General features: G+C 43.9%; 1 long non-coding RNA gene and 1 pseudogene across 1 annotated transcript in view; both read right to left on the bottom strand.

The window, feature by feature from the left end:
• The window catches only part of LOC148004592 (small ribosomal subunit protein uS13 pseudogene), a 32,245-nt pseudogene extending 16,251 nt beyond the window's left edge, over positions 1-15,994 (bottom strand).
• The window catches only part of LOC120093544 (uncharacterized), a 65,458-nt gene extending 41,445 nt beyond the window's left edge, over positions 1-24,013 (bottom strand). Inside the window, exon 1 of the long non-coding RNA XR_015625186.1 lies at positions 23,836-24,013. This is a non-coding gene — a long non-coding RNA (uncharacterized LOC120093544). The remainder of the gene's footprint in view (positions 1-23,835) is intronic.
• Between the last annotated feature and the right edge of the window lie 164 nt (positions 24,014-24,177).

The raw sequence follows: 24,177 nt of genomic DNA on the forward strand, positions 1-24,177 counted from the left end.
TAGAACCCACACCAACCATCACCTCTACCATTGTTCTACTACCATCATCACCACTACTGACGATGAAGACCATGAGCATCACTACCATCACTGTGGCTCCCCGATCCCCAGTTAAATACATGATTGTGAAGGCCAGCTGTAGTTCTGAGGGCAAATAAAGTGGAAGGAGGAATGTGGGTGAAGCAGAAGAATCAGTATGAAGAATCAGTGCTGCATGACATCAGTATAGATTATATGAATGTCCTGCAAATGTTCTTTAAGAACATCTAAAGCCAGGGAGAGAGGAGAGAGGAGCTGAAGAGAAGAGAATGTCACATCCCATCTGGGCAGGTGATAGAAAGGGATCTGTGGCCAGGGGAAGCTAGAGAATGGGTTAAATAATTGTAGAGCTGGTGTTAAGGCACAGGACTTGCAGTTAAAATAGAGAGCTCTTGTGTACACTATCCTGGATTCTCTGAGTGGGTTGGCTGGCCAGAGTGAAGATTTTAGTAATAAACTCAGCCTGGTCTATAGAGCTGTACAACTTGAGTTATTATTTGTGGCGGGAGTCTACCTGGATACAATTTCTTTTGATCTTAAAGTATTTTCCAGAAAAGCAATTTTTTTCATCTTGCCAAGGTGAGACTTGTCTAGTCTGGAACTCAGTCTCACCATCAAAGAGTCCCCCTTTTCATATCCTAGTTTCTAAGGGAGCAAGGAAACCCTCAGCTCACCACACTTCAGTGACCTTCAGCCCCCAGAAGCACACGAATGTACTATTTACAAAGGTATGACCTCATCCCTGAGAGCTCTGCACTCAAGGCCCATTCACTTAGAGACCCTTCTTCCAGTTATGGGGATGAAGACTTCAACATATGAATTTGGTGTTGGACCTTCTCATGGAGATCCGCTGTTTAAGCAACTAGCCACCAGTTGAGTTCATTTCCTCAAGGGAAGAGACCCTGAGGTCTAAGCTAAGCTAATCTATGTACAAGCTATAGCGTCTCAAGCAAATAAATTGACTTCTCCGGGCCTTGGCTTCCTTGTCTATACACAGAGGAGATAAAGCTCGATACTTCACGGAACCAGTGTAAAGACTTGGTGAGCTCCTAATAGGTAAGAGCTCAGACTTAAGCTTACTTCTTTCCAAAGTATTTAATGTTCTGGTGGCAGTAGTAGTAGTAGTAGTAGTAGTAGTAGTAGTAGTAGTAGTAGTAGTAGTATTCACTCAAAACATGTTTATTGCAGGATGAGATAACTCACGCTCCAAACCTTGAAAGTTCAGGGCTTACCTGACCCACAGGATGAGGTGCTGCTTGGTAATTAACTGTAATCATTTTTCCCCACTAGCCTTCCAAGCCTTGATTCAGAGTTGGGTTATCCCGGTCCACACTTGTCAGCAAAGCCCCTGACACACACGGTAGCTGCAGACAGCCAAGAGCTCCCTACACTACAAGCCGCTTAAACTGATTCGGGTGGTTCAAATCTTCTACCTACATCAAGCTCACAGAGCACCCTTCAGTTCCAAGCACACACATCAGGCAGTTCACAATCACTTGTGACTCCAGTTCCAGGGGATCCCAGATGAAGTCTGACAGTATCATCTTCCTATGCAGAGGAGACGCCTTTCTAGAGAAATCCACAGATTTTTCCACAGCATCTCCTAGGCCTGCAAGTTCACCACCAGCACCTCACAGATTGGTCAACCGCCATTTTTTTTTCAGAGCCAGAAAACAGAACTCAAGGAATTCAGTCACTTTCCGAGTCTTCTCTGCTAGTACATGGAAAAGTCAGGGTGCCAAGCTTGACACACCCCCTCCCCCATCTCAGAGTGAATGCCCTCCCTGACAAGATACTTTTGCCAAGGGAGTCAGGGAGCGCATGCGTAAGACAATGTCCTCCCTGGCCTTCTTAAAGAATTCGCAGGCTTCGATCAGCCGTTTCTTTAAGGAAGGCTGGACAAGCACAGAGCAAATAGCAGAATGGTCGAGGTTCTAAAAGTCAAATTTCTGCCATTCCTGCTTTGGGGGTTTGTGAAATCCCTGGTGACCTGTAGCAGATCCCATGCATTCCAGGAGCGTGTAATGAAAACAGCCTGGTCTCCCCAAGTGACTGGAAAAGAACGGAGCGGCTGGCTCTCTCGAAAGTCGAGAGTTGTGTTATTTCTCAGCTCCTCGCGGAATCAAGTCAGGCTGCCTCGCCCAGATGAAATGAGGGGCCACCATGGCGGGCGCCCTTCCTTTGGGCCAGATTCCCATCCTTACGAACCTCCATGAGAGAGGCTCTTGGGAATGGCTCGTTGTTTGGAATTTAAACATCCCGACTTCACCTAGACACAGAGAACTATTTTTTAGGTATGCCAAGAATTAACCAGCGAAGGCGGCCGTCTAATTGTACGTGAAACAGAAGCTAATAGTATCAGCAGGCTGGCCGACTTCGCTGATAGCGTGAGGCTAGAAAGGCGTCAGAAAGCGATCAATGGGCAAGCTTTGAGCAGATCTACCTGAGGGAAATGCACTCCTGTGGCCGCTGTCCCCTTCATTCACACCTTCTAGGCAAGAAACCCAACTTTCTGTCTGTGTTCACCGTGTGAGTGGAGCATCTTTGATCTCCCAGATCAGCAAGAATCCCAAAGGGAAGCAAGTGGTGGTTTTGATTATTATCTTTAAAGTCTAAAATTCCTTAGGTGAAATTTGGTATGAAATGCATCCACGCAGTGGGGGAAGGTGGGTGACTGTGTCAACGTCTGGGCCTCATTAAGGCGCGGCTATTTTCAATAGGCAGAGAACTGGAGCAACCAAATTCCTTGATAAAGCTCGAGATTTCCAGGAACTGCTTGCAAGGAAAAAAAAAAAAAAGGCAGTTCTTCTGTCTGGTTTTTCTACACAGCACATCGCACCCTGAGTCCCCACTCAGCCAGGCCTGCAGATAAGAGACATCATCTGTTTGTCAAACTGCCTTTCAAGTTTTAGCTCTGTTCACTGCTTGGTGTTGACCTTTGGGGTACACTATTCAATTTATAATTCCTTTCCATTGGCAGTCTGCTTTTGACCTCTACAGTAGGCCAGGGAAGAAGGGGAAAAGATAATGCTACCCTAACACTAGGGGAAACTGAGGCTGAGAAAGAGCCTGTGGTTTGGGTAGAGTGGTGTTTTTTCTCACCTTCAAGAAGCAGGCATATCAGGGGATGGGATAGTCCACAAACTGCTCCAGAGTCGCTAAGGTCTCCTAGGGGGTGCTAACAGTTTGCACATCAAGGTGATCAGAGGCAGTTAGGGGAGCAATGCAATTCTATGAACAAGGTTCCTGTGCTGAGTCACACTGCTTAGGTACTGGTTATAATAAATCCTGGACTCAGGAGATGGCTCAGTCAGAGAAAGAGCCTGCCGGGCAAGAAGGAGAGTCTGATTTCAGATTCTCAATACCCAGAAGCCAAGCATGGTGCCTGCTCCCAATCTCAGTGCTGGGAGGCAAAGACATGCAGATCCCTGAGCTAGCTGGCTGGTCTAGACTCCTTAATCAGTGAGCCCCAGGCTCAGTAAGAGACCTGTCTCCAAAAATAGGATAGAAGAGACACCAACAAAACCTCTGCCCTCCACACACGCGCGTGCGCGCGTGTGCACACACACACACACACACACACAAAACCACATACACACCACACATACACAAAACCACACACACAACCACATATACAGCATATAAACACCAGACACACAAACACATACATGTCACACATATACACCACACATGCAACCTCACACATCACACACACGCGCACACACACACACACACACACACACACACACACACACAAAACAATGCAACACAGACAAATCCTATAAAATGACTCTTAGGGTTCAACTCCATCCAGTCCCTGTTGTCTTTGTTCACTTGTTCTAATCTCTTCAGGTTTCCTTTTCCCATCTGTCCAGAGGAGATCCCTGGCAAGGCCACTTATAGGACTGTTCTCAGAAATGAAGGTGATCTCCATTTTTTAATAGGGTTATTTGTCTCCCTGCGGTCTAACTTCTTGAGTTCTTTGTATATTTTGGATATAAGCCCTCTATCTGTTGTAGGATTGGTAAAGATCTTTTCCCAATCTGTTGGTTGCCGTTTTGTTCTAACCACAGTGTCCTTTGCCTTACAGAAGCTTTGCAGTTTTATGAGATCCCATTCGTCGATTCTTGATCTTAGAGCATAAGCCATTGGTGTTTTGTTCAGGAAATTTTTTCCAGTGCCCATGTGTTCGAGATGCTGCCCTAGTTTTTCTTCTATTAGTTTGAGTGTATCTGGTTTGATGTGGAGGTCCTTGATCCACTTCGACTTAAGCTTTGTACAGGGTGATAAGCATGGATCGATCTGCATTCTTCTACATGTTGACCTCCAGTTGAACCAGCACCATTTGCTGAAAATGTTATCTTTTTTCCATTGAATGGTTTTGGCTCCTCTGTCAAAAATCAAGTACCCATAGGTGTGTGGGTTCATTTCTGGGTCTTCAATCCTGTTCCATTGGTCTATCTGTCTGTCTCTGTACCAATACCATGCAGTTTTTATCACTATTGCTCTGTAATACTGCTTGAGTTCAGGGATAGTGATTCCCCCTGAAGTCCTTTTATTGTTGAGAATAGTTTTAGCTATCCTGGGTTTTTTGTTATTCTAGATGAATTTGCGAATTGTTCTGTCTAACTCTTTGAAGAATTGGATTGGTATTTTGATGGGGATTGCATTGAATCTGTAGATCGCTTTTGGTAAAATGGCCATTTTTACTATATTAATCCTGCCAATCCATGAGCATGGGAGATCTTTCCATCTTCTGAGGTCTTCTTCAATTTCTTTCTTCAGAGTCTTGAAGTTCTTATTGTACAGATCTTTTACTTGCTTGGTTAAAGTCACACCGAGGTACTTTATATTGTTTGGGTCTATTATGAAGGCTGTCATTTCCCTAATTTCTTTCTCGGCTTGTTTCTCTTTTGTGTAGAGGAAGGCTACTGATTTATTTGAGTTAATTTTATACCCAGTCACTTTGCTGAAGTTGTTTATCAGCTTTAGTAGTTCTCTGGTGGAACTTTTGGGATCACTTAAATATACTATCATATCATCTGCAAATAGTGATATTTTGACTTCTTCTTTACCAATCTGTATCCCCTTGATTTCCTTTTGTTGTCTGATTGCTCTGGCTAGAACTTCAAGAACTATATTGAATAAATAGGGAGAGAGTGGGCAGCTTTGTTTAGTCCCTGATTTTAGTGGGATTGCTTCAAGTTTCTCTCCAAATGGGGTTCAGAACTAAACAAAGAATTCACAGCTGAGGAATGCCAAATGGCTGAAAACACCTAAAGAAATGTTCAACATCTTTAGTCATAAGGGAAATGCAAATCAAAACAACCCTGAGATTTCACCTCACACCAGTGAGAATGGCTAAGATCAAAAACTCAGGTGACAACAAATGCTGGCGAGGATGTGGAGAAAGAGGAACACTCCTCCATTGTTGGTGGGATTGCAGACTGGTAAAAGCATTCTGGAAATCAGTCTGGAGGTTCCTCAAAAAATTGGACATTGAACTACCTGAGGATCCAGCTATACCTCTCTTGGGCATATACCCACAAGATGCCCCAACATATAAAAAAGACTCCACTATGTTCATAGCAGCCTTATTTATAATAGCCAGAAGCTGGAAAGAACCCAGATGCCCTTCAACAGAGGAATGGATACAGAAAATGTGGTACATCTACACAATGGAATATTACTCAGCTATCAAAAACAATGACTTTATGAAATTCATAGACAAATGGTTGGAACTGGAAAATATCATCCTGAGTGAGGTAACCCAATCACAGAAAAACACACATGGTATGCACTCATTGATAAGTGGCTATTAGCCCAAATGCTTGAATTACCCTAGATGCCTAGAACACATGAAACTCAAGATGGATGATCAAAACGTGAATGCTTCACTCCTTCTTTAAAAGGGGGAACAAGAATACCCTTGGCAGGGAATAGAGAGGCAAAGATTAAAACAGAGACAGAAGGAACACCCATTCAGAGCCTGCCCCACATGTGGCCCATACATATACAGCCATCCAATTAGACAAGATGGATGAAGCAAAGAAGTGCAGGCCGACAGGAGCCGGATGTAGATCGCTCCTGAGAGACACAGCCAGAATACAGCAAATACAGAGGCGAATGCCAGCAGTAAACCACTGAACTGAGAATAGGACCCCCGTTGAAGGAATCAGAGAAAGAACTGGAAGAGCTTGAAGGGGCTCGAGACCCCATACGTACAACAATGCCAAGCAACTAGAGTTTCCAGGGACTAAGCCACTACCTAAAGACTATACATGGACTGACCCTGGACTCTGACCTCATAGGTAGCAAGGAATATTCTAGTAAGATCACCAGTGGAAGGGGAAGCCCTTGGTCCTGCTAAGACTGAACCCCCAGTGAATGTGATTGTTGGGGGGAGGGTGGCAATGGGGGGAGGGTGGAGAGGGGAACACCCATAAAGAAGGGGAAGGGGGATTAGGGGGATGTTTGCCCGGAAACCGGGAAAGGGAACAACATTTGAAATGTAATTAAGAAATACTCAAGTTAATAAAAAAAAATAAAATAAAATGTAAATAAAAGATATCTAATAAAAAAGAAAAAAGAAAAAGAAATGGAGGTGATGCGCTCAAACTCTTAGACTTGGGCCTGTCACTAGGAGGAACTTGCTGATGCTTGTTCTTCTTACTTACTAACTGCACTGGCCTCAAGACCTAACTACAGTCCCTCCTCCTCCTCCTCCTCCTGCTCCTCCTCCTCCTCCTCCTTCTCCTCTTTCTCCTCTTCCTTCTCTCTCTCTCTCTCTCTCTCTCTCTCTCTCTCTCTCTCTCTCTCTCTCTCTTTCCCTCTCTCCCTGCCTTAAGGTTCCTGATCTAAACTGGGAATAATAAGTTATTACTTGGAAAAGTATGAATCACCCAATGATCCAGCAATCCCACCTATATGTGTATTTCAAGTTCAAAGAGTTGAAATCAGCACACAGGAGAGATGTGTGTGACCCTGTGTTCACTGAAGCATCAATTACAAGAGCCGAGATATGGAACCAGACTGTTTCCATGAACAGAGGGATTAGAAAACAGAGGAAGCATAGGGTTCATACACAGTAGAATACACAGTAGAAAGTCCTACATTGCAGCGACATGGGTGAACCTGGAAGACACTGTGCTAAATGAAACAAGCCTGCACAGAGAGACAAAGGCCACCCGACATCACTTATTTGTGCTATCAAAGGAGTAGAAGACGGGGCGTGGTGGCCCACACTTTTAATCCCAGCACTCAGAAGACCACTACACAAGGCGAGCTACGTGAGTTCAAGGAGAACCTCATCTACAGAGTAAGTTTCAGACAATACAGGACTATGATGCTGTCCACCCACACACACGCAAAAAAGTTGAGCTTCTCAAAGTAGTTATCAGAGGCTGAGAAAGTCTGATGAATGAGGAGACATTCTGTCAGACAGGAGAAGTACACTGCGGTGATCTGCACAGACAATTGTGATCCATGGATGTTTTCACAATAGAAAAGTAGTAATAGGTACGAAAGCAGATAAATTCACTAATGAGATTGATTCGCTCATTCAGCTGTGTAAACATCTATCAGACATCATGTATACCTCATGAAAAGGTAATTATCGACCAAAGCTAACTGTTTAAAACGACCCCCAGTGCTTTGTAAAATGACATTATCATCTAGAAAGTTTGCATGCAAGATCAGAGATAAAAACAAAACTAAGCAATACAAACAAACAAAAATCTCATAATGTGTCCAGAAGACTTATAATTCAGCAGCGGGTAGTAGATGAGCCAGGGGTTCAGTGTCCTTATGCCTCAGGCTCCAAACAAAACATACAATAAGTATGCAGTTGTTTTTTAACAACTTATGTCACACACAGACACACAAAACTGTCATGTTGTACCTATTTGGGCCCTAGCAGCTCAGAGACCCTTAGATGTCAGTCACAAGAAAGACTGATGGTGGTCTCCGAACTAGCTAATAATTACTAGAGTCTCTTCTGACCCGTGACTCCTCCTAGAAAAGTCCCAGGCTTTTGTACCATGCTTGGTACGATACCTGAAATAAGCTCATTAACAGAAGGTTTTGTTAAGACATTTTTTAAAGCTTTTGAGACAGAAACTTTCCATTTAGCCCAGGCTGGCTTTCAACTCACAATCCTCCTACCTTAGCTTCACAAGTGGTAGGATTATAGGTCTGTGCCACTATCCATAGATAATCCAAAATCAATGAATTTTGAATTAACTGTCTCCTCCCTCCAACTACAGCTAGGCATGAGAAAGGAAGGAGCTATATTTATTTAGCTCTCTCGGTAACAAATTGACCTGTGACTTCATTCTTTTAGAAAAAAAAAAAGTCCCTTAGTTAATTTGTGAGCAAAGCTATGGCAGCACCTGGGATTGATGCTTTTCTGTTGCTGGAATAAAACATCCTGACTAAAGCAGCTTAGGCAAGAAGGATTTACCATGGCTAACAGTTCTGGGGTAGAGTTCATAATGTTCTAGTATCTGTCCATTACCACAGGGAAGCCATTGTGCAAGAGTTGAAGTGTTCAGTCTCACTACACCTAAGTCAGAGACAAAAGATGATGAATGTTTGTGCTCATCTCACTTTTTCCTTTTCATACAATCTAGGATCCCATCCTAGGGAATAGTGCCACCCACAGTGGACAGATCTTCCCACCTCAATTGACCAAACCAAGATAAACCCTCACAGGAGGTTATGCCTGGAGGTTTGTCTCCCAGGCGATTCTGGATTTTGTCAAGTTGACAACTGAAATTAGCCATCATAACTCAACCTAGAGTCTAGGGTGATGGCTCAGTTAGTAAGTGCTTGCTATTCAATCATGAGGACCTGATTCAAACCCCCAGGATCCAGTTTTTTTTCTTAAAAACAAACAAACAAACAAACCAGGAAGAGTGGCATGTGCCTGTAATCTAAGAATCAGAAAAACAGAGACAGGAGGATCCCTGAGATTTGCTTGACAGCTAGTCTAGCTGAATCAATGAGCTCCACATTTGATGAAAGATGTTGCCTCAAAAAATAAGATGAAGAGAATCTAAGGAAGATACCTGATGTCAACCATCAGCCTCTACAGGCATACACAGCACCCCCCCCACACACACACACATGCATATGCACACTCACAACACATGTACACAAATAAATAGGTAAATACATCATTTTTTTAAGGATTCAAACGTAAAGGAGAAGGCTGAAATTTCTAAAGGAAATGTGGAGGGTTACATCCAAGATCAATTGTTTGTGTGTTTCTCAAATGAAACACAAATTATAATGCTGGATTCAACTTTTAAATTAAGAACTTTGTTGCAGACAGCTGAACAGCAGTAGATGACCCTTTTAGCTGACCAAGCTGGGTTCCCAGAATATACCTGGCAACTCACAGTTGCCCATACTTCAGCTCCAGGGTTTTAGCTCCTTCTTCTGGCCATTTAAAGCACTGCATGTACATGTTGCACATACAGATGAGTAGGTACACACATACACGTATGTGAAAATAATTACAAAAGCTCAAAGGGACTTCAGTATCAAAAATTCAGTGAACGAAACCTCTGTGTCAACTAACTTAGGAGTCAAAGATCCCCTGAAGGAAATAAAATTACTAATTTATAACTAAAAATGTCTGACATGAAAAGGGCAAGGGGTGGGAACCACAATAGGAAATGCTAATGAAACCAGCATTTCACTGAGAAGAAAACCACAGATATAAGAAGGATAATCTGAGCGCAGTAGTCATCAGAGGATGAAAATCAAACAAAGACTTTTGCTCTCTTAAAAGCTCTCGTAGAGAAAAACCCTTATACACAGACATCCAAAACACAGACAAGAAAGTTTACACCAATTCACAGCAGAAGAAAAGTCAGGAAACCATCCAAACACAACCGTATTAGTCAGGGTTCCCTGGAGAAATGGGATCAATGGAATGCATATAAAAATAGAAAACTTTATTTTAAGAAATTGGCTTACATGATGGTGGGATCTAGCAAGTCCAGAATGCAGGGTGAACCAGCAGGCTAGAGAACAAGGGAGAGGAGACGCTAGGGTTCCAGTCCAAAGACCATCTGCCAACAAAATCCTCCTGTATTCCACTTGAATTTTCATCTGAGCAGATAAAAAAAAAAACCAGGCCCAGATCCAGGGTTTCAAATTGGCCCATCCCAACATCTACCCCATCAATGAACTGTTGGAACGCATGAAGGGACTGCAGATTCAAAACGACAGGATCTCCATGACACAGGGCAACAACAGGATATCCCAGAGGAGTCCCGGTTAGGATCCAGTTCTGATGGTGGAGCCGAAGCCCGAGGCCTCGTACCAGACCGGTGATTCATTGCAATGAACATCTGCAAGTGAAGACATGTGGATAAAAGGGTACACTGTGGGACACACTGTGACACACTGCAGTTTTCACAGCCAATCCTTCTCTCTGTTGTAGAGGGAAGCTGCAAGGTGGAGGGCAGGATGAACAGGATTAGGGTGCATGATGTGAAACTCACAAAGAACCAATAAAAGTTTTGTTTTGTTTTGCTCTGTCTTTAAAATAGACCCATTATGGACAGAGATATACCGTGCTTTACTCAAAGCTGGCTGATTCAAACGTGAGTTTCATTTCAAACAAACATGCTCACAGAAAGACCCAGGATAAAATTCTACCGCATACCTGGGCACTGTGGCCCAGAACGTATGATTCGTGAAATTAACTGTCTTTAAAAAAAAAAAAAAAAAAAAAAAAAAAAAAAAAAAAACAACAAAAAAACCCTTCATGTCTTTGCAGCACAAATGATCTCTAAACCAAACTGAACCTTTCTCCTTCATCTCATATACTCTTAGGTCCAAGACTGAGCAAAACCAAAATCAAATGGAAGAAATTCAAAAATAAATAAAACTAGACTGTCTCTTACATGTGTGTATGGTAAGATATAGCTAAAGGCATGAATGACAACAAAGTCAGCAATTCCAGGGTTCTGCTTTTGTTGTGGGGTAAATAGGTTTGATACTAACGATTGTACCCAGGATATCACACAAGCCAAACACAGGCTGCACCACTCACGTACAGCCCCAGTTGATCGCACTGATCTTCAGTAAAGAGTCTGGGCTGAGATCAGGGACAAGCACACGTGTGTCTTTCCTGGAATGAGTTAGATGGTGGGTTCGAGTGGGCCCAGTTTATTTTTCAATGTTACGACTTCACAGTGGCAGAGACAAGGTTCAAATTCACCAACCCGCTTCATTATTCCACCAGGAAACGCGCCCAAAGGAACGAAAACCTCCAGCCCTTAGAGATTTAAATAGAGATTAAAGCAGTTGATACCGAAGATGGAAGGAGGCTGAAACACTAGATCACCACAGGGAGCACGGTTCCCGCCCAAGACTGCTCTTGACCAGTCTTGTTGGTTCTGGGTCTAAGACTTCTGTGTAATTAGCCTAATGGAGGTAGAGGACTACAGTATCAGCATCTCGGTGTCTTTGATTTGCTTTCGGAAGACATTCTGGCAAAAGCAACTTAAAGGGGAAAGGGTTTCCTCTGGCTCTTGGTCCAAGGGTGCCATCTATCACAGCAGGAGAAGTCAAGGCAGCAGAAGCCTAAGGCGGTTGATCACGTCATGCGCACAATGAGGAACCAGAGAGAGAGAGACAAGTGTATGCGGCATTCAGCTTGCTCTTCTGGGGAATAGTTCTGCCCACCGTTAAGATGAATCATCCCGAATCAATTAAAGTCATTAAAACAATCACCAGAAAGTATGGTCGGGGACCCAGCTTCCAGAGGGTTCTAGATTCCACCAAATAGACAATTAACATTCACCACCGCGCTAGCTTAACCTGATGCCACTAATAAAAACTTAAGAAACAATTTACTCGGTCATATTTTTTTGTGTGTGTGTGTGTACTATATACAGCATGACACACAGTTTTAAAAAAATCCTTTTAAAGATCTGCTTCCCTAAAGGGGACCAGCAAAACCAAACGAAAGACGGTAGGTCCTAAAGGGAGTGTTCTGTGACAGCTAAGGAGATAATGGGTAGGCTGGGAACCAAACTCCAACCCTCTACAAGAGCAGTACTCTTAACCCTGAGACACCTCTTAGGCTCTGGAGCGGTCTTTAACTGTGGACGAGGGAGCCTCTTAGTAACCCTAACATACACCAGCCCGTGCACTAGGAAACACAAGCAGTCTTCCAGCCTCAGGAGTGTGCAGTCTGGGAGAGTTGGGAGTTAAAGGAGACTTCTACTCTCTAATGGAATCAACCATGTGTCTGTTCAAAGGTGAGGGGCCTCTGCTCTGAGCCTCATGGTCCAAGGTCAAAGCTCTTGTAATGAGTGAGTGGGTAGTTGAGTGAGTGAGTTAGTTAGTTAGTTGTTTTTCATGGTCTCATGAAGCCCAGGAAAGAATGTAGCCAAGGCTAGGCTCAAACTCCCAACTTCAACTTTCAAGAGCTGTGGTTAAAGCTTGAACTTCCATGTCCAGCATTATGAAGGTCTCTTCGCTGGCCCAGCCCAGCCCTTATGGAGGCAGCTTCCAAAAGCAGTTGACCCATCTCTGCTCTCCATAGCTAGGAAACTGGGTTCCTCCTTGGCTGCATCCAAGGCACCACCATGTTTTGCTTTGGGGATGTCTCAGAGACATGTTTTAATTGGAAAGAAAGGGTGTTAAGGATAAAGATCCTAAAGATGCTGGCTGGTGACTAGGGTAGCAGCTGAGAACTACCGCTGTTCCCAAGCAAGAAGGAAGGTTTTCACAGGCAGGGAGAAGCGAGCGGAAGGCAACAGTGAGCTGGACAGAGCAAGCATCGCAGCTGGTACACTGGGTTCCCAGCTCTCATTTGGCCTCCCACTCCCTCATGAGTTACGATAAAAATAAACCCTTTCTCTGGCAACTCATTATAATAAGTTGAGAAAGCTACCACATTGAATACCCTGTCCATGCACACACCCCTTCCCTCTTTCTCTACCTTCTCTAACAGTGTGCTTTTGAAATATCTTAGGCATAAAGTATAACAAACCGAAGAAGAAATGGATGCTGGAGTCCAGTGAGCAGGACATTTGAAAATTGCTATATGCTTACATGCTGCTAAAATCATTAATAGGGATACTTCTGGGACAAACGGCACCAGCTACGATGCCCTTACCCCATAGATGCTTCAAGAGAATGCCCTTTGCTAACAGAATGTTGAAAGTGTCCCTCATCTCCTCATTCCTCATGGGAGAAACCCCGCCAGGCACAAGATAAGGTAATACCCAGATGTTCCCAGGGATAAACTAGCCATTGCTCTGTATCTGACTTGGGGAAATCTCCTTAACCCATCAGATTTCTTTTAAGAAAGAAAAGAAAGGAGAGAGAGAGACAGAGAGAGACAGAGAGAGACAGAGAGAGAGAGAGAGAGAGAGAGAGAGAGAGAGAGGAGAAAGGTAAAGTAGCCACCATTCTTATAATACCTTAGGCCCCTCTAAAATCCTAGTAAAATACCTGCTGTGTTTTCTGCAGAGGGCTGACTGGTTTTTCCAAAACAGGTTTCGGCTCCTGTTTCCTTAACACCCTTTCTTTCCAATTAAAACATGTCTCTGAGACATCCCCAAAGCAAAACATGGTGGTATAGGTTTATAATATCAGCATTGAAGAGGTAGCGGTAGAAGGATCAAAAGTTCAGCTACATGGGATGTTTCAGACCTGGTAAAATAAACAAACAGAAGAGCTCGGGGATACAGAGCTTGTGTGGTATGCAAAAGCCCCCAAGTTAAAGTCCCAGCACCGAAATAATAAACCACAAACAAGCTCTCACCTGAGACTTTATGCTTAGATAGATGATAGATAGCCAGATGATAGCTAGATAATAGAAGGATAGATAGATAGATAGATAGATAGATAGATAGATAGATAGATAGATAGATGATAGATAGATAGATAATAGATATGAGAGATAGATAGATAGATAATAGATATGAGAGATAGATAGATAGATAGATAGATAGATAGATAGATAGATAGATAATAGATATGAGAGATAGATAGATAGATAATAGATATGATAGATAGATAGATAATAGATATGATTGATAGATAGATAGATAGATAATAGATATGATTGATAGATAGATAGATAGATAGATAGATAGATAGATAGATAGATGATAGATAGCCAGAAGATAGATAATAGAAGGAGAGATAGATATAGATAGATGATTGATAGATAGAAAATAGATATGAGAGATAGGTAGGTAGATAGATAGATAGATAGATAGATAGATAGATAGATAGATAGATAGATAGATAGATAGATAGACATAAATGGAAGGAATGGGAACAAAAACAGAAAAGAAAAGAAGAAAAATGGCCTAGAGGCCATTTCTGGGGCCTCTAGGACAAGTTCCTTCACATCCTGTATTAACATTTAGAAAGTCTCTCTTTTCTGCTTCTGCACATACAGTCCTTGACTTTGGCAGAGGTAAAAAATCTATTCCTGGTGACTGTTAATCCCATGGGCCAAAAATAAGACCACTATCACAATTTTTTGAGCCTAATTTGAAGTAAGTTTTATTAAATACTGGCCAAGCCCATACCTAGGATTCCCAGAAAATGGTGTCAAATTACATTAGGCAGGGCTTATAAATACAAAAGTCACAAGGTTACTTCCCCACCTTCATCCAGCCAAGTTAGCATAGACACTTCCTGTTTATGTACCTCCCACCTACATGTGATCAAGCACATCCTGTGCAGTTGGGACAACAAACCTTATTTACTGAAGTGTAAATATACAGATTGTTATCTTACACAAACTACAGCCCCCAGCATTCCAGGAAGTTACCTGCCTATGGGCAGGTGAGGCTTACAGGTTACAGCCATTTTGGTTTTATAGATCTCTTACACATAGTAATTAAAACTTAAAACAAAACTTTTACCCTTACAGGGTCCCGTGGCACTCTACTTCAAAATGTTGGGAAACTCGTGTCTCTGATTCCGTAGTGCCAGCTATAGTTGGAACTATAACTATTGTCATGAACACAAGATGGGTAGGACATACTGGGTGAACGCTGTATGCACCCCACATACTGGGTGAGTGCTGTATGCACCCCATTTACAGGAAGGAAACTGAGAGATAGATCATGTGGAGTATTAGTTATTTTTCTCGTTGCTGTGAACAAATATCTGATGGGAAGCAACTTAAGGAAGAATTCATTTGGGCTCATGATATGAGAATCCAGTCCAGTGTGGTGGGAAATATGAAAGCCAGGTGGCTAAGTCCAGGATAGAAGGAGCAAGAACTGCTCGCTTACATCTCTGAAGAGATGAGAGCAGAAGAATGCTAATACCAGCTCTCTCTCTCTCTCTCTCTCTCTCTCTCTCTCTCTCTCTCTCTCTCTCTCCTTTTTTTATTATACCCAAGCCCCCAGCCCATGGGATGATGCCAACCTCATTCTATATTTGTCTCTCCCCTCAATTCTTTCTGGAACACTCTTACAGATACACACAGGGGTATATTACAATCTCCCAGGTCATTCTAAATCCAGTCAGGTTAACTGTGTGGTGGAGGATGTACAGCACTGAGGACACAGGGACATGAGGACACGAGGCAGCTGGTCACAGTATTCGCAATCAGAAACAGTGAGAGATGAATGCTGAGTTTCAGGTCAGTTTTTACTTTTGACACTTTTAGTTTTAATTTAGCCCAGGGCCACTGTCCATGGGATGGTGCTTTTCACACTCAGGGTGTTTCTCTCCACTCAGGTCAAACTCCTCTGGAAACCCCCTCAAGAGACACACTGAAAGGTGTATCTCCTAGGTGATTCAATGTCCAGTCAATGATGGATAGTAACCATCACAGAGCCCCTGTGCTAGCACAACTTCACAATCACCAGCATCACAGAGCCCCTGTGCTAACACTTATAGCTAAACAGTCACCAGCAGCAGCAGCATTATTGCCACCGTTCTCATGGCAAGTCATCGCCACCTTACTCACCATTACCAAGATCTGCCCATCTTCCTCATGATAAATCATTGTTGTCACTCCACCCTCTGCTTTCACGGAGTAGAGAGTAGACATCTCTACTACTCAAAGCATTAACACCATCATGACCACCATTCTAATGACTGACACCTTGATTAAAACCCTAACTATGACCAGCAACAACCCTGTCATTATTTCCATCTTTAAACAAACCATCACCATCATCGTCACACTGTCACCACATACACAACAGTGTCTGCTGATTCTGCAACTGTGACCACCATCACACGACCACCATCACATGACCACCATCACATGATCACCATCATTACCAACCTATGACCACCATTAGCACCATCACCACTACTCTGATGGAATCCTTAATGCACATGTACTGTCATTACCACAACTACTACTAATACTACATCCACACCCTTCCTCCTCAGCGTGCGTCCAAAGCCTGGCACTCGAGTTTTATAAATCTTATAATAATATGTACATTTTGTCTGTCCCACTGAGTGTTACCTCCTCAAAAGCAAGGACACAGACTTGTTCATTTATGTATCTCTTCACACAGCAATGGCGTGAGTCAAGGCATTAATGAACTCTTCAATAAGTACTATAAGGAGAGATCATGTATGCCTCCCAATTATGTCATGAAGGGTATTTTTACTATGTATCCCTGTTTTAAAGATGAAGACTCTGGGGTTAAATAACTTGCCCAAGATCACAATTAGTGAGTGGCTGAGCTAAAGCATGGACTCCAGGGTTATTGTTGCTAATCTCCACAGTATACTTTGTCCCAGCTTTTCCTGATATTTCTAGCTGTGAGAGAGATCACAGAGGAAAAGCAGATACCTCTGGGGAACCTCAAAATCTCCGGAATGTGGCTTGCCTAGGTCCTGATTGGGCAGCTTGGCAACTGAATTGGCTACGTCCTGACCATGCCCTCCTTTTAAAAAGAAATCCCCTCTTCTCAGGGGACATCTTAAAGCCTGGGTTAAAGGTTGATTATTCTAGCTTGTTACTAATGAGCTTCCTGTCTTCAAAGAAGAAAACAAAGGCTCTCCAATAAACACAGCTCAACAGCTGATTCCCAAGGCGGGAAATGCCCAGAATTCCTGAGAGAGTTGTGTTCGAGTGTGCGCTCTTCACGCGGGCCAGAATAATGGAAGGAAGCTGTCAAGGAGCTTGATGTGGGGGAGGACTACAAACACACCACAAGATTGGGCCTCTGATGCTGCCAGAGAAACACCACCCCTGGACTCCGTGTGACCAGGAGTGGACTCCAATAATGCCTTCAAAACATCCTCTCCCTGTTCCGGGCACTGCAAGGGCTAGGAGGAGTTATCTGCAAAAAACATCTTTCTCAAGAATTCCCTGTGTGTGTGTGTGTGTGTGTGTGTGTGTGTGTGTGTGTGTGTGTGTGTACACAACCTCCCTAGTTTTTATTCTGAGAAGGGTACCCACTGGCCTGGAACATGTCAAATAGACTAGGCTGACTGTCAAGTACGCTCAGGGATACACGTGTCTCTGCCTCCCTAAGGCTGGGATTGCAAGAAAGTTCTCTCAACTTTTCTTTCTTCTCTTTCCTGCCCACTTTCTTCTTCTTCTCCTTCTCCTTCTCCTTCTCCTTCTCCTTCTCCTTCTCCTTCTCCTTCTCCTTCTCCTTCTCCTTCTCCTTCTCCTTCTTCTTCTTCTTCTTCTTCTTCTTCTTCTTCTTCTTCTTCTTCTTCTCCCCCCTCCTCCTCTTCCTCCTCTTCCCCCTCCCCTCCTCCTCTTCCTCCTCCTCCTCCTCTTCCTCCTCCTTCTCCTCCTCTTCTTTTTCTTCTTCTTCAGTGGGCTCTAAGGATCAAACTCAAGTCCTCAGGTTTACATGGCATGTACTCTACTGACTGGCCATCTTCCCAGTCCTCTCACTACAAATATAGAATTAAACTGTATTATAATGACCTTTCCAATTAAAAACAACAAACAAACAAACAACACACACACAAAAAAAAATCAAAAACAAAACGGCATGCATCAAGATTGGCCAGACCCAAAGTTTATACGTTGCTGCCTCTTTTAAGTCAAAAACTGCAGCCAAGGCTCCACACTGACCTTGTGCAGCTTTGCATTCTGAGGGAGACTCCTGGGAAGCTGTGATCCCCACTGTTCTCCTTGCCCTGCTGGGACCCTGTAACGTTTTCATTTATCGGTGTTAATTGTATGCTGTCTGGCGCACTCGGCATTTCTCTGCATTGTATCAGCTGATCTCCACACAGCCCAACCAACCAGGTGTGAGAACCATAATGAAAATGGTAAAGAGAAGGGAAGAGGAAGAGAGGAAGGGGAGGGGGAAGAAAAGGGGGAGGGAAAATGGGTTAAAATCAAGAGATTTTGGCTCTGTTCTAGACTCTGCCACTGAGACATGAATCAAGTCTATTCACTCCCATCTCTGGGCCTCAGTTTCTATGGTCGTAGAGCAGACTGAAGAAACTTTTCTTTAAGGTCCCAGCCAGTTCTGGGGAACCCACTGTCAGCCCTATGGGATAGGACCCATATGTGTTCTATTCCCTGTCATCTGGAGTCTACTTAGCAGGAGGGTGTGCACATAAGCATATGCAGTTGGAAAAGGCAGATGCAGTATGTGGAGATGGAAAGAGAAAAGGTGGCACAGAGTTGCCGAAGGATGCCATCAGTTTTCCTTCCCTTATAGTAGAGAGAATCTTGACAACCCACAGGACTTAGTACTATTTGGCCTCAGACTCCTGCTCCTCCTGCTTCTAACCCCCAAAGGCTACTGTTACCAGGAAATGCCTTGAGCCCAGCTCTGTCAGATCATACCTTGTATGAAGGAACTTCCTGAGTACTCAGGAAGATGAGGAGCCAGGTTTGGAAAACAGTTAGCCAGTCACCCTTTCCCTGCTCTGCACTGCACAGATCCCACCTAGAAACACCCATGGTACCACCCCTTGCTCGACTCCAGCTCAACTCTCCTGTTTTCAATCATTGAGTTCCTACAGTCTCCAGTCACTACCTGCTGGTTACTAACCCTGGGACCCCACACAGTGTCATGCAGCCCGTGTCCTGCCCCGAGTTCTAAACCCCGAGAGGCACTCTGTGGCTTTCTACTCCTCCTCTGGCTAAGACTCTCAGCCAAATAGGAGGGACAACTTTCTCTAAATTGAACACCAGTGCCCCATGCATACACTAAGAGTGCTCCAACCTTAATCCCAGACAAGAATAATTAACATCCCCCTAAGTGGACAAACACTTAGGAAAAGACTTCTGACCAAAGTACCATTCCAACTACCTTTCTGAAAGATTTGCCAAACAGAGAACGTAGGGAAAGCTTTCTCTCCAGAGAGAGGAGGCATTAAGAAAACACAGACATGTGAACGCAGCTGTTCAGTCTAAGACAGAACCAGTGGATTCTTCTGGTTGAAACTCAGGAAGGTAGAATGGTGCTGAATGCTGGAAGTTAAGTTCCTGCTTAGTCATTCACTTAGCTCTAAGCACCCAGTGGCTTCCAGGATGAGGAAGATACCTTGAAGAGTTTAAAAATAATGGCTGAGAGATGACTCAAGAGGAAAATAAGACTCCTTCTGCCTAGGAGGTCTAGGGGTGAAGTTCAAAGTATGGTACTAAGAAGAAGGTTCCCCAAAACAATGTGAACACCTGACTTTTCTCTGAAACTTCAACCAGTGGAGACAGTGTGCACAATAGGTATGGAGCAGGTAACCACTTATGGGATTAAGCCAGAAAGAAGCTTTCACATGTGCATGTTAGACATTACCACAGGGAGGCTGTCTTAGTCAGGGTTTGTATTCCTCCACAAAACATCATGACCAAGAAGCAAGTTGGGGGAGGAAAGGGTTTATTCAGCTTACACTTCCACATTGCTGTTCATCACCAAAGGAAGTCAGGACTGGATCTCACACAGGGCAGGAACCTGGAGGCAGGAGCTGATGCAGAGGCCATGGAGGGGTGCTGCTTACTGGCTCACTTCCCCTGGCTTGCTCAGTCTGCTTTCTTAGAGAACCCAGGACTACCAGCCCAGGCACGGCACCACCCATAATGGACTGGGCCCTCCCCCCTTGATCACTAATTGAGAAAATGCCTTACAGCTGGGACTCGTGGAGACATTTCCTCAAGGGAGGCTCCTTTCTCTGTGATAACTCCAGCTTGTGTCAAGTTGACACACAAAACCAGCCAGTATAGAGGCAGAATGGAAAAGGTAAACATGTGGAAACTTATTTGGCTGTGGTGCACCCCATCTGGAGGAAGACAAGGAAGAGCAGAGGATAATAATATTTAAACAAATCGCTGGAGGTATGGGTCACTTGCTAAGGGGCTTGCCTAGCATGGACAAAGCCCTGGATTCAATCCCCAGCACTACATAAAGCAGGTATGGTGGTACATGCCTGTAATTCTAGCTCTCAAGAGGTAGAGGCAGGAAGATCCAAAGTTCAAGGTCGTCCTCAACTATGCAGTGAGTTCTGGGCCATCCTGGGCTAAATCGTTCCCCATCTCCAAATAAAAGAAGTAGGAAGATCAGGAGATGCTTGAAAAGCTGTATTTCTGCCACTCAGTGGGAAAAGAGTTCAGAAATGGCAATTCTTTCCGGATCTACTGTGTCAGAACTTTAAGAACCTAGAAGACCTGCATGCATATTCCATTTTAAAAGTCATTACTGATCTCTTGTTCTTTCTCTTCTCTTTCTCTCTTACCCTCTTCCCCCTCTGTCCCTTCTCTCCTTATTCCCCTCCCCCTTCTCTCTCCATGTGCTCATGGTTGGCCTCTACTCCTCTACACTCTCTCTCTCTCTCTCTCTCTCTCTCTCTCTCTCTGTCCTATCTCTATCTCTCTCTTCCTTTCTCTGTCTCTACTACCTCCTGAATTCCCCTCCGAGGGGGAGGAGGAAGAGAAGGAGGAGGAAGAAGAAGAAGAAGAAGAAGAAGAAGAAGAGGAGGAGGAGGAGGAGGAGGAGGAGGAAGAAGAAGAAGAAGAAAAGAAGAAAAAGAAGAAGAAGAAGAAAAGAAGAAAAAGAAGAAGAAGAAAAGAAGAAGATGAGGAGGAGGAGGAGGAGGAGGAGACAATGATGGCACATGCCTTTAATCCCAACACATGGGAAAGAGGGGCAGGCAGATCCCAGCACCAGCACTCGGGAGGGCAGATCTTTTTAAGTTCAATGCTAGCCTCATCTATAGAGAAAGTTCCAGTATAGCCAAAGCTACACAGGAAAACACTGTCTCAACATACGATAGATAGATAGATAGATAGATAGATAGATAGATAGATAGATAGATAGATAGATAGATAGATAGATAGATAGATAGATAGATGAGAGAGAGAAATGGTGTATGGATAGATAGATGTATAGTATGATGGTGTGAATATGCCTGGTTCAAGGAGTGGCACTATTAGGAGGTGTGGCCTTGTTGAAATAGATATGTCACTGTGGGCATGTGCTTAAAACCTTCACCGTCACTTCCTGGAAGTCAGTCTTCCACTAGCAGCCCTCAGGTGAAGATGTAGAACTCTCAGCTCTGCCTGCACCAGGCCTGCCTGGATGCTGCCATGTTCCCACCTTGATGATAAAGGACTGAACCTCTGAACCTGTGAGCCAGCCCCAATTAAATGTCCTTATAAAAGTTGCCTTGGTCATGGTGTCTGTTCACAGCAGTAAAACCCTAAGACAGACAGACAGACAGACGGATAAGAATTTCTGTGTGACAAAGCAAGTCTATGAACCCCTGAGGCCAAATGGATGACTTGAACAAGGTAAAGGTCTCCTTGAAATGCCTGTGAATGGAGGGTTAGCTGTGCCCACAAGAGTCCTCCACTGCCCAATGCATTATCTGTGAATTAAAATAAGGATGCATAGGCTGCCTTACAATCAAAAGCCCACCATACAGAACTATGAATGTCCCTTTTCTGGTGTGCATCTGAGCTACAAAAACATGAGTTTCAAATCCAAAAGTGATTCTTAAAGCAGTACCTCCCTATGATACATAGATAGATAGATAGATAGATAGATAGATAGATAGATAGATAGATAGATAGATAGATAGACACAGACATATAGAGATAAATATTGTTCTCCTTTATAAATTATTTGAGAATGAGGTTTTAGCTGTCAACATAAGATTTTAGAAGACACTAGACTCTACAGTTTATGGAATTCCATCACATTGAAATTCATATCTCCTCCCACCTCCATGACAATGCCATGCTAAATAACACTGTATTATTAGATGATGGTGATGTTCACCTTATAATACAGTTCAGTGGGGTCCCAGCACCCTTATCTCCAAGCCACCTTTTTCCCTCTTAACTAAGCACAAGACAGAAAAAGGAGCATCCTCTCATGGTGAAATGGGGGATAGGGTGGCATTACAAGCTAATAAGCTAGCTTGTTCCTGTTTTCATAGAAAGTAACAGGAGATGTGGGGCTCCTAGGTGAGAGTAGAGAATGTGATGACTCCAAGCTCAAGAAACAGAAAGAGCTATAGTACAGTGTGTCTACACAGGAGGGTTTGAAAGACACGAGAGACTCAAAGACCTAGGTGGATGCTCTATAAACAGAGGAACTGCATCTCAACTGAGGACCAAGGCACTCACTGTGTGCACAGTGAGCCCTAACCTAGCCATTCCTTGCAACAGTGTGCACCACAGACAAAGCTCTGAAGTGGGGTATGGGTCACAGAAACCAAATATAATGTATTCTTGATGCACCTAGTAAGTAAGACATATAATGAATCTGAGATTGGCTCCCCCACAGAGACTAATGACAAGGGATTCAGAACATACATTCAACACGTCTCTTTCTGTTCAAAGCCCAGTTTGCCCTAAAGGTCACCCTTGACCCTCCTGGTTCAATTTGGACCTATTCAGAGGTCTTCCTGAAGACCAGAACTTCTAGCTTCCGTCCCAGATTTCAGCCAGGGAACTTAATCTACCTGCCTATCCCTTTCAGTACCCCTCATACCCACACATCATCATGATGGAGGGACATGTCTCTGAATACACTGAAGTCTACCTGAGCCAAATTATGTGTGTAACAACTGTCTGTTGACAAAATTAGAGATGAGAGGCTCTTAACTGAATCAGGCTCCCAAGCCTTAGGTAACCTTTAGCCCTGACTTGCCCTAGCAGCTAACACACAAGTACCCCTGGCACGCATCTCCATGAAGAGCAGGAAAAAACCCAAGGCATAATCAGAGAGCATCAGATGGATACACTTGAAAGGCATCTCTCTAACCAAGAGCAGTGACCTAGTCACCCCATCTACGCTACTGGGCTCTCCTGATGGTAAATGTGGTTGGATGCAGGGAAAAGCTTCTTCAAAAGGAAGGAGAAATACCTACTAGTCCTCTCTTCAGCCTTAGCTGTGGTATAGTCAGCAGGGAGCCTCCGGAGAGCTCTACAATATCTGCATCTTTGCACCAACAAAGAAGAAGGAAAAAGAATTAGAGAGGAACGCTGAAATAAAGGTCCTCTCCAAATGGCTACATTCTCCAGTCCTCATTTTATTAAACATCTCCATGTCATACTTCAGGGAAAAAAATTTTAACCCCTGCCCTCACGGCCCACCCCAGGCAGTCATTCATTCTCTCAGCACATTACCCATGACCCTCCTTCCCTCCCCATAATCTCTACCCTCCTAATCTCACTAGGAAACCCGGCTGGGTGGTGACTGCAAGTTCCTTTATCTACTTCGGTAATGTGTATCCCAGAGTGCCTCAGAGCCTGATTCTGCCTGCCTCCAACCTGCAATGCCAAGCAGAAGAATGACCAGCGTGGAGCCACCCTGACGGCCACAGAAAGGAAGTGCTAACACAATGGCTTACCCACGGTGCTCACATGCAGCAACAGGAGTTTTCTCCTTCCCAAGCCTGGCTCCCAGATCCACACAATTCCCACGCCTTTCAGTGGAGTGACGTTAGGTGAATGGCCAGGCCCTTGTCTCTTTTATAAGAGTCTTTTATTTTTATAAATGCGATAGATTTACTGTCAGCTCATTGTGCCGGAAAGAGACCTACTAGCTATAGAGAAGAGTGTGTGGGTTTTAGAATCACAGGATGTGGGTTTTCATCTCATTCTATTCTTCCTCAGTGGCTGAGACATCATCAGAATTTTGAGCTCCAGTTTCACGCCTGAAAAGAATATATACCACTGGCCTGCTGTGGAGA

The sequence above is a fragment of the Rattus norvegicus genome, chromosome 7 (genome assembly GCF_021556685.1).
Source record: "Rattus norvegicus strain SHRSP/BbbUtx chromosome 7, alternate assembly SHRSP_T2T, whole genome shotgun sequence".
In the NCBI taxonomy this organism is placed as follows: domain Eukaryota; kingdom Metazoa; phylum Chordata; class Mammalia; order Rodentia; family Muridae; genus Rattus; species Rattus norvegicus.